Raw genomic sequence first — 11667 nt, forward strand, 5'->3', positions numbered from 1 at the left:
ATATAGATTTATACTCTCCCTTCATTAATACCCTTGATTATTTTTGATTTAAAATTATCATTATTAGTATTACCATTATTGTTATTATTATCAACGACAATAGGGGTGATACTACTTTAGTAGTAGTAGTAGTCAATAGTAAAACTCACAATTTACTCTCCAAAAGAAGAAGATAGAAAGGATCTGGTTTCCTTCACTCCCTCTGGCCCTTTCTTTATCCAAACATCCCCTTATCAGTATCAGATGGCAATCAAAGGTTGATTTAATTACCTGATATATTACAATTAAGATAAAGGATGAGAAAGATTGCCTTATCTTAATCAATTCCTTCTTCATCCCGATATGGCGATACAGAGGCCAAGTAAGTCTTAAAAGATTTTCTTTAATATCTCTCGTGGTCAGGTCGTCTAATGAGGTATCTCCATCTAATTTCAATTCATGAGAAAATGATAGCGACCTGATAATACATGAGCAGGTGGATTTTTTTTTTTATTACAAGTAAGATCTGCATTTTCAGTTCAGATAAAAACGATTTTCATTCCCTGTTGAATATGAACTCAGAGAAGCATTGATAATCTGATCCATTTCCTTAACCAATATTGTTCTACTCTTTTATCTTTCATTTTGGACATTATTCATCTTCATATCTAATTGACAGCAAAACATCCAAAAAGTATTCTCGTCTCTGGTTAAAGAACATCTTTTACTCCTTAATGATGAAAGATTGGTTTCCCTACCTTTTTCCAAACACTAACCACAAGCTCAGCTGCTTTGAGTTCCATCAATCATCCGTTGGAACGAAGAGACTTTGATCACTTGCAGTTAAGTAAAGTATTTTTCATCTGTCACCTTCTGTTCGGGATTTGTGATGATCAAAATATTTCTACCAAATAGATTTTGTTATCTGATGGAAAAATAGAGAGAGAGAGAGAGAGAGAGAGAGAGAGAGAGAGAGAGAGAGAGAGAGGAGAGAGAGAGAGAGAGAGAGACTAGGGGAGAGAAGATATTGATGGATAGATGAAGACAGATACCGACGCAAAGAACAAGTTGGATGATGACTGACAAGAAACATCTTGGTTAGGCTTTCTCCCCTCAGTAAAATATAGCCTTATTTTAATATAAAGACTATAAAGCATTTATTAAAAGTAATAAAAAAATAAAAAAATAACCTAAAAAGTAAAGCAGATGATGAGAATGATATATATATATATAATATATATATATATATATATATATATATATATTATATATATATATATATATATTATATATATGTATATATCAAGAAATCATTGCTTCTTACAAAAATTGTTTGCTGCAAACCTTAATAAGAAGGACTTGAAGACTTTGGGTCTTTTGTATTTCATTTGATTTCTTTCCCACTTCTTATCTCCTTCACTTCCCTCCCCAATCTCATCCTTTGCTTCATTAATTTTTCATTCTAATTTCTCCTCCTACTCACCTCCAAAGGAAAACACAATGTAGGAAAGGAGACGAAGGATTGATGTTATATTTATTGTTTGATAATATTTTCTTTTCGGATTTTTGCTTCCACGAAAAAGTTCAATGGAAATTTCTCTTCGGTTTCAAACTGCACTGAAAGATATGGAGTCTGTTTTAGGATATCCATTCTGGACAGAGCGACAATATCAATAACTTTTCTTCATGTATTTCTCATTTTTACTCATTATAAGATACCACGAAATATATTCTATATTCTATTTTCATAATTTTCCTAGGTTGATATTCTTTGTCTTATGTATCATTATTCTAGAAACCTTATTTCTTATATTGAGAAGAAATTTTTTTTTCTTATGTTACATTATGCATAAACAGTGTTTAAGATGTGAGAGAGAGAGAGAGAGAGAGAGAGAGAGAGAGAGAGAGAGAGAGAGAGAGAGAGAGAGAGAGAGAGAGAGAGAGATAATTAGACATGGTATATCACTGCCTGAATGATATAGATGATGGAATGTTTACAGTAAAAGATGCCCCATTAAAATATAATCATAAAAAAAAATGTCTTTCCTCAAACAACAAAATTCCAATTTAACCTTTTTGGTATTTTATTTTCTGCCTTTATTTCATCCATTGCCAAATGCTGAAGCCATTTTGGGAAATCCCTTTTCCCGTGTGAAGAGCCATCGCCAACCAACTCTACTTGTGTCTGATCCAATGAGGAAAAGGCTAAAAGGGCCTCAGTCAGTCTGTCAGTCAGGCAGTCAGTCAGTCAGTCAGTCATTCACTCGCCCAAAAGGACTCCAAATCCTACAAGTCTTTGCTTTCTCTATTTCTATTCTTTATCTGTTAATGAAAAATGGTTGTAGAAAGGCGTTTCGAGTACATATGCTTCTATATGATTTGAAATAAAAATAAAGAAAACCTGTTAGTTTAATCATCACTGAATAATATGGCATTTAACAATTTAAAATGGTAGAGCAACCAAAATGTAATATCAGTAATTTATGTCATACAATAATAGGTGATGTCATTGGAATTTTCTTTGCACTTAAGGACATTTTAAGATTTTAATTTAAATCTTGACAAGTGTAATTCAAACAACCATATATCTATACGACTCAAAGTTCTTACTAAATTCTATAAGAAATTGATCTATTTAATTTATGTATTTGAATAATGGAGAAAAATTAAAATCTCTTCGGTAAAATTATCATGCAAAAATACTTCTTTCGTTTGAATGTTTGCTTCAAACACAAGAAGGGAAAAAAATCAACCTTGCTTCCTTTCACACTTGATTCATTCTCTTCTTCGACATTTCTCTTTCGCTCCATCCTTCATTCGCTCTTCCTTTTGTGATCATCTTTCTCTTTCTCATTCTATTACTCATTTCGCTGGGGCCAAGGAGGTCCTTCGAAACTGATGTTCTACATTGAAAACGCTTCTGTTTCACTAAAGAGGAAAGTTCAAAGAGGATGAAGAGAAAACATGAATGATAAGAAGAAGGAGAAGAGAGAATTATAATGCTAAGAAATGGACGTAGGTGGGGAAGGGGAGAAAATATATGTATAGTTCATTCTAAAATTTTAGTTCAATAAAATGGATCAACCAACAACGATTTTTCTCTCCGCTAAAATTCATCAGACAAAAAGGAAAAAAAAAAAAAAGGAAAACATATAGTTCAGTTCTTTTTGGAATAAAAAGTAATGCTATTGATGAAAGATGTTTACATAGATAACCTCCGAAGATGAATCCTTTTTCTTGGACATACGAGGACAATGAAGAGGTTGCGTTTTCACCCTTTGTGCAAATAAGATCCGCAGGAGAAAACGGATGATGTGTTGCTCTCAGAGAGACCCTTTTATAACTTAAGGGACGATCACTGAAATAAAGTACACCCAAAAGGCGCTGTGCTTCATTTAATAAGTAATTTATAAAAAAAGTCGGAATTAACTTTCCATTATCAATAAAAAAAGTAGCGAAACCTAATGGCTGTCAACATGCATGATTTGATACTGAAAGCATTTTAAGTTTCTTGATGCGAAATCAACCTTCCAAGGAATTATAAGAAACGTTTTATAGATGAAAGGTTTGAATAATTAATTAGTGAGTGTGAATCATAAATCATGATAATGTTACAAATTTTATATTTGTGTATGAATATTTAATGTTGTTATATTACAGCCTATTTGTATTCAAACTCTGTTTTTTGTGTAATATCTTTTTATTAAAGAGTAAATTGGATGAAAGATGACAGACAAATTATATAATGATGATTTGCTTTGTTTATCAGAATATCTGTTTCGGAAGACAAGTCAGATATTGTCAGACAAAAACTTTTATTTGAATGAATTTCGTATGTAGATGAGTAGTACATATATGTAATACATTTATTCATTAGTTTCACTCATTAATAAGCAAAAGAGAGAGAAATGATTTTAGATGTAATTATGAAGGAATAGAATAAATCGCAGAGAAACGAGAGAGTGAACGAGAAGTAGGTCGGTGTTGTTGTTAGAATTTCGCTGAGTCTTTCTGAATTATAGTCAAAACATTCCGCTTATTTTTCTAGAACCTTCGTATTGCTCATATGTGTGTGCGTGCGTGTGCGTGTGTGTGTGTGTATGTGTGTGTGTGTATTGTTTGGAGGCTTTCGTAATAGTTGTTCATCATACAAATTGAGATTCATACTCAAGCAGCAGTATTGTATAGTACACGTTGCAAGTCTATAAGTATGTGTCTACAGCATCTTTCTTTAGTCTTCCCTCAAATGTCGTGTTCATCACAATTCTCACTTGAATGTATGTCACATATATTGCACTAAATCATACTAGCACCAGGATATTTGAAATATACACTTTCATTTCCTAATAGAACATCGCATCAGAGCATGATCTCTCTCTCTCTCTCTCTCTCTCTCTCTCTCTCTCTCTCTCTCTCTCTCTCTCTCTCTCTCTCTCTTTGAATAGATAAATAGATGGCACATTAGATAGACAAAGAAATAAATTACTTAATCAGTTAACATTTGAAATTATTATAAAAATAATAAATAAAAAAAAACCTTCTAAGAAATCATTTTTTCGTTCGTTTCAGTCTAATATGATCGTCTGTTGTGTGTGTGTGTGCGCGCGCGCACTAGTGTGTGTAAATTTCTACCTCATGCGGGGATCGAACCTTAGTCTCTTCTAATGAAAGGCAAGATAACCATCACCCATGCCAAGGGAGGCTCTAAAATGGATTATTTTGTTGTTGAACAGAAGGAGGAACAGAAGGAGGAACAGAAGGATGGGGTTCAAATTTCAAGTGAACAAAATCAAAATCAATGAAGAAAAAAAGTCTTCAAACCTTCGAAGGCTTCAGGTCAGACGAGGTCATTTGGCTGAGCGAGAATATTCACTGAATACATCTAAGAAAAAGGGGGGAATTTTGTGTTTGATTGAAATCTGAAAGTCAATCTATTGACACGAGTGTTAAATGCAATAGGGAAGCCTGTTTCGGTTTTCATATACAACGATAAAATTCTTTATGAATTTTATATATATATATATATATATATATATATATATATATATATATATATATATATATATATATATATATATATATATATATATATATATAAACATTATGACGTGATATTCTGAGGTCTGGTGTTGTGGCTTGGAATTCTCTGTTATTATTTATCACCTTCTCCTCGTAAATCATTTTTGCTTGTCTTACTTGATATGCTTAGAAATATCTTTATTAATAACGTTTGTTATGACCAAAAATATTTTATTTTGACCTCCACGTCTCTACTCTTCCTTTGATATTAAACAGATCACAAAAACCATTAACTTGGTAGGCATGATTTTTTTTAACCAAATTAAGTTGATCTTTACGAGGAAAATGGCCAGGGATGACATTCAAAACACATAGATCCAAATTATGAAAATTTCTCAGACCATTCAATGTCATAATATTTCAATGCCAGATTAGAATAATTTGAAGTCATCTGAGCCGATGTCACCATCAGGGACATCACCAAAACCAATCTGAAGGGAATTTCCAAAAGAGGTTTGGACATCCGAATGTCATTCTGTTTACACCGACGTCTTTAATCTCTGTTGATTAATCTTATTGAATTTCTTTATGTGAGGTTTGATGAAACCATAGAAACAAGGCAACGGCGGTTCAGTATAGGTCAAGGTACATTAAATAAGAATGTTCTCGGTTTAAAAGTATTTTGCGTCTTATTAAAATGCTTTTGACTTCTCCCAGGAGGTGAACTCTTAATTGCAAATACGTAGAAGCATCAGATAGCAATAAAGGTTATTTTTGTAGGTGTATAGTTATGTTTGTTGAACACCTGTTTATGTCATTTCTTGGATGGAGAACCAACAAGTGCAAATAAAGAAACACATATATAATACAAAGATAATAAATTAGGAAGGTGGCTGTAAAAACTAAAATAAAAATGTCTCCCCAAAATTAGCCTGCATTGTAAAATTTCTAATCGCTTCCCTGATTTACATTTATTGACAGAACAGAAGAATTCCCAAAAGGTAAACATTTGCTGTACTTTAGATTATTGTTATAAGGACACATAACTTTCAAGGATGCTGGAAAATCTCAGTAAGGAATGGCAAGTCTGCTCGGTTCCTGGATACATTGGCAGTTCTGTATATTTCATTACCAGTTGCAGCCTTGAGTTTACGACAATATTTTGTGTAACCTTTATTGAAGAGGATTCTTCATTGTGTGATGTCAGGTAACAGAATCATTCGAGAAGTTTCTGGACGCATCAAAACTCTTATGCCAATAAGAATGAAAATAAGGTATATGATAAGCTACCTTAAGTTATAAGAATGTACTTTGATACTACTCTCCATTTCACTCATTATTATTATTATTATTATTATTATTATTATTATTATTATTATTATTATTATTATTATTATTATTATTATTATTATTATTATTATTGATGGAATCTCTAAGAAGGTCAACCTGATGGTTAATATCTTTGGTGTGTCAGGTATTGTACAGCATTATGTGACTACTGAGTCTTTCCTCGTCAGTGACCTAAAAGAAGCGACTGCAGATAAAGATAGTATTATCTCACAAGCTCATGTCATTAGAATAAATCTTTTATTGACTATATAAAAGTAAAGAATAAAATTCTAACCTTTTCCAGCAAAAAATCCATATTTATTAGACTGATATGAAACGAAAAATAACAAAGTTATTACAATATTTTACTCTATCTTATTTTGCTCTTTTTCTGGTTCATTTATTTCCTTTCCTCGCTAGGCTATTTTTTCCTGTTAGTGCCCTTGTGCTTATATTATCCTGCTTTTTCAACTATGGCCGTAGCTTGGCTAGTAATAATAGTAATAATAACAATTTTGGGAAATAGAGAGAAAGAAATGCTTTCTGTCAGTTATTGGATCTTCCTTCGAAATCTGGAAACTTCCTTAGAGATTTGTGGACACTTTTTCACTTCCGGTCATCGGTGAGGACCCTCCAATATTGAACAGAAGGGCTCATTGGCGTATGATGTGTAAATGGACAAGTGTGGGTGCCTGTGTACTTGCATAAGCCTATTTTATAGATTTCGGTGCAAGTAGGCTTTTGTGTATATTTGCGTTTACGTAGGGTTCTACTTCTAACTATTTCCTTAGATATGTTCTATTGTTATCTACGTAAGTAAATCTATAATAACAGATTTATACTCGTGTGTGTGTGTGTGTGTGTGTGTGTGTGTGTGTGTGTATTTGCAGTTGTGTGTTCACTTGGAAAAATTCTTGGGAGAATTCCAGCTCAGCCTTCAAAGGAGATCATAACACATTCGATAATATTGAAACAAAGCCAAATTATGGAAACAATCTGATACACAGAGAACGAACTTTCCTATTGTTGTGACCCTGCAACAATGCTCGTAGTATTGCGAATAACAAGGAACATTCTTTCCCTTCACAAGAGAATAGCTGATGTTTAGGTGATAGTTAATGCGTGGACTTTGTGTGAATGTATCTGATAATGTATTGATAGTAAAGAGTGGTACTCTCTACAATATATGTCGTTCACAGAACCAAGACCAAACAAATTTTACACTTTTTTTTTTCTTTTTTTTTTTTCCAAATAAAACAGGAGACGTTCACAACCTCAAGGTTTTACCAATAGTCATCATATTTTTCTAAGCGATTAAAAGCTTTAGTCTAATGCGAACAGTTTGAAGAGACACCTCAACGAAGGCTGCAAACTTGGGTGTGGTCAAACTAGGTCACGCCCCTTCCTTGAATCTCCAATCGAAAGCATCTGCCTCTTTCCCAAAGAAAAAGAAACAGAAGAGATAGAGAAATTAATCGTCTTCGTATTTAGCTCTCCTTTGTTGCGCTTCGACAAGTTGGGACAAATTTCTTTTAATTTGTTGAGGGCGGTTTTCATTTGTTTCCCCTGGTTGCATTCTGTTGGTACCTTTGGTCATTATAAAATGTTTCTTCTTGCTTCAGAACAAGCACACAAAACACACACGCACACTCAGAGAGAGAGAGAGAGAGAGAGAGAGAGAGAGAGAGAGAGAGATTCCCTTCAACGTCAAAGTTTAACAGGAAAAAATCAACGACAAGGTGTCACTCAAAATAGGCATTGATAAGAAAGTGGTGCCACTTTCTCTCGATAGGGGAATAGTCTCAGGTTGTTTATAAGGGTACTCTACTATAGTCCAGTTTCCAACACCATCTGTTATCAACTTAGAGAAACAGCTATTCATTTCTGATCTGTAGGGGAGGAAGGTTGTTAGACAATAGTAAATTTTGTCATGATCACGAAAGTTATTGTTATATTTGAAGTTTACTATTTGAAATTATGTTTTAACTGGTATGAAGTTTTCATTTATAGATGAATTTTGTCAGAAGTGATAGAGGTAATGCTTTTCAAGACAGAGAGACTTTCTTTTTCCCCCGAGCCAATAATGGAATCACCCATTATAGACGCCATGAATACCCCAACTACCAACAGAAAAGGATATAAGGTTATAAAAAGAAATAAAAAGCCCTTATGATCTTGTATCCCGACAGATAAAATAAATATTATATGATAATATAAAGTTGTTGTTGCTAACAAGATTTAATTCATCATATTTTCTGTGATTAAAAGTTTTTTTAGGTTTCTCAGATTTGTATTTCTAACTGGCTGGAGGGCCAATGAAGAAGTCAGGTTTTGTGACGACGTCACAAGCAAAGAAACAGAATACAAAATAAGAGACTGCAAACACATTTTATTTTAATTATTTTTATTGTCTCAATGCATATGAGTAGTTGGGGGAGTTCTATTGCTCAAATACACATCGAAGAAAATTATATTTAATTTTTTTAAACAGAAAATAACACTGGTGAGATGGTATTCAGTATCTGAGAATTTCAACCAATTTGAACAGCATCGTACAACGTTACTACGTATCATTCAATCCTTTTTTTCTTTTCTCTCTTTGTCCTATGGTCTTTCATCCTCTATTTTTCCCTTGGAAAGCTGACATGCAGAGTTTCCCAGTTTATTCTAAGGAGACGTATTTACTATATTTTGGAAAACTAAAGATTTCATAAGACTTTTACTTGTTGATATAAATGAAATTACTTAAGATTTGGATTGGTATAAAATTCTGTTGCATCAATAAGATTCATGTTACAGAAAATAAACTTTAAAGTTTTAAAAGTTTAAAGGCTGCTTATGAATGGCAGAGGCAAGGGACAGTGACATTGCCCTAACAAGCAGGGACAATGCCCTAGACACTGACCATATATTCATATGATAAGCACCCAAGCCCCTATCCGTCAAAGCTAGGACCAATGAGGGCCTGGCAATGGCTGCTGATTACTCAGCAAATAAACCTTAGGTTCCGTCAACTGCCCACCCCCCTTTCTAGCTCACCAGGATGGTGAGGTTGCAGTGACCAAACGAACTAACAAGTTTGTTCGAACCCCAGTCTGGTATTCACCAGTCAGGGACGTTACCACAATGTTGGGAGCGTCCCATTAGATCTGAGCTGTATATGATCTCTAGTTCAGTTTACCCATTAGGATTTAAACAGTTAAGGTTGTCTTTGAAATGCCTGCTTTTGTGATTTCCCTCTCAAGGAAACTGGGGAAAGGTAAGGTTTTTACCACGCGACGCTTTCTTTATCACGATATTAATACGTGATAACGAATGGGAAGTTTCTATGTAATTTTTTAATGAAGTGTCTCTATTTACTCTTTTACATCCTCTCACACTCATATCCATATCAGTATTATGATAAGAGTAAGTAAAAAAATCTGAAATGTTAAGTGAAAACAGGTATTAGGAAAAATCTAAATTTGTTAACTGTAAAATTCAAAGCATAGTAATGGAAGTATCGAATGAAAACCAAATGAATTGGTTATTTTGGATGAAGGAAAGAACTAATATGTAAAGCGATAAATAAATAAACCGGAGAATAACAATGTATAGACATTGCACCAACCAAGGGAGAAAAATGTCTTCAAACAATTCGCTAAAAGTGAAAACCTGCAAGTTATTTGTCTGAGCGAACACATTCGTTGAATTCCCTTGGAAAAAAAAAAAGGAATTTTTTCTTTGATTGTCATCTGAAAGTCAATCCATTCACGCGAACTCTTATATAGCTAACGATAAAATACTATTTCAGTTTTTGATATTTAGAAAACGAGATATTTAAAAAGATATTAGACATGATATCCTGGGCTCTGGTGTTTTTGCCTAAATTTTTTGTTGATATTTCTCACGCTTTCATCGTAAAATATTTCTTTCCTGTTTGACACCAAATGTTTCAACAGATATCTTGACATGTGATGTCTTATGGTGAACCCAAATATTTTCTTTTGGCGAATGTCCCTCTACTCTTCCATTGAAATTAGACAGACCAAAAAATCCTGTAACTTGGTAAGCAAGATTTCGCATAACAGAAGAAAGAGGATATTTAAAAATGAAATGACCAAGGACGACATTAAAAACACATAAATCAACATTATTGAAAGATATCAAATCATTCATTGTTATAATCTATTTCAATACTTGCTTCAAAACCTGCCATAATCCTTAATGAATGAAGACATCTGCCATATAGGAATAGGCCGCTTCCTACATTTTCTGAGAGTCGTCCCGGTCCAACAATGGTTGTTGGTTGGGCGTCACATCCCAAATGGCTCCTTCCTCAGATGAGTCTAAGGTTTCTGGCTAACTCTCTCTGCCTCACGAGATGAGTATGTTGTTGTAGTTGGGGATGACCTATATTATGAATTATTCATATTATGATGTTTACATCATAATACCTAAATTAGATTAAGAAGGAAATAATATGGACTGAGAATGAAATATTATTTAAGGTTAAATGCTTAAAGGCCGCTCATGAATGACAGAGGCAAGGAACAGTGACACTGTCCTAGCAAGCAGGACAATGCCCTAGGGATTGTCATCACCCAAGCCCCTCTCCATCCTAGCTAGGACCAGGGAGGGCCAGGTAATGGGTGCTGACATACAATCTCTGTGGATAAATGACCCACTTTTTTGGGATTAGTGAATCTGTTTCACTCAGGTGATTATTATTATATCGGGCACATTGACACATTACCTCAAATATAGAATTTGGTTAGAATAGACAGATAATGTTATCATTATGATAAGGATTTGGAAATGTCTTTACTCTATTATTTAAAGAATATTTCATTTCATTAACCTTTAAATTCCATGAATTTCACCTGAAATATGTTATTCACTATTACCAAACTATTGGAAATAATCGAATGTGATAATGAAGACAACATTATTATAAGGCCAATCGATGATAGTCATTCTTTCATTGTTCTTATTCAAAGTGATCTCTACTTCATCATCCTTTCTGTCTTTCCTTAATCATGTGTTTCAATATATAACATATTCCTAAAGAAACCTCCCACTGGACTTTATTGAAGGATATATCGCTTTTATAATCGACCATTTTTTTCCATCGACCAACTTGAAGGAGAAGAGACTAATATTGCCACAAGGATTTCAGTTTCTTTTACTTCTTCATTTTTCTCAATCAAATTATTCCCCTTGAGCAATCAAGTCAGTGGCTTTTCAGTATTATCTTAATCCTTCAGCAGCTTTTTAAATCGTAAGCTTTATTTGGAGTTACATATTTGGTTAGGAAAGAGATTATTCCGTTAGAGGCAGTTCCCTTCATGGGGTCAGGGA

Source organism: Palaemon carinicauda, chromosome 25, assembly GCF_036898095.1.
Source record: "Palaemon carinicauda isolate YSFRI2023 chromosome 25, ASM3689809v2, whole genome shotgun sequence".
Lineage (NCBI taxonomy): Eukaryota > Metazoa > Arthropoda > Malacostraca > Decapoda > Palaemonidae > Palaemon > Palaemon carinicauda.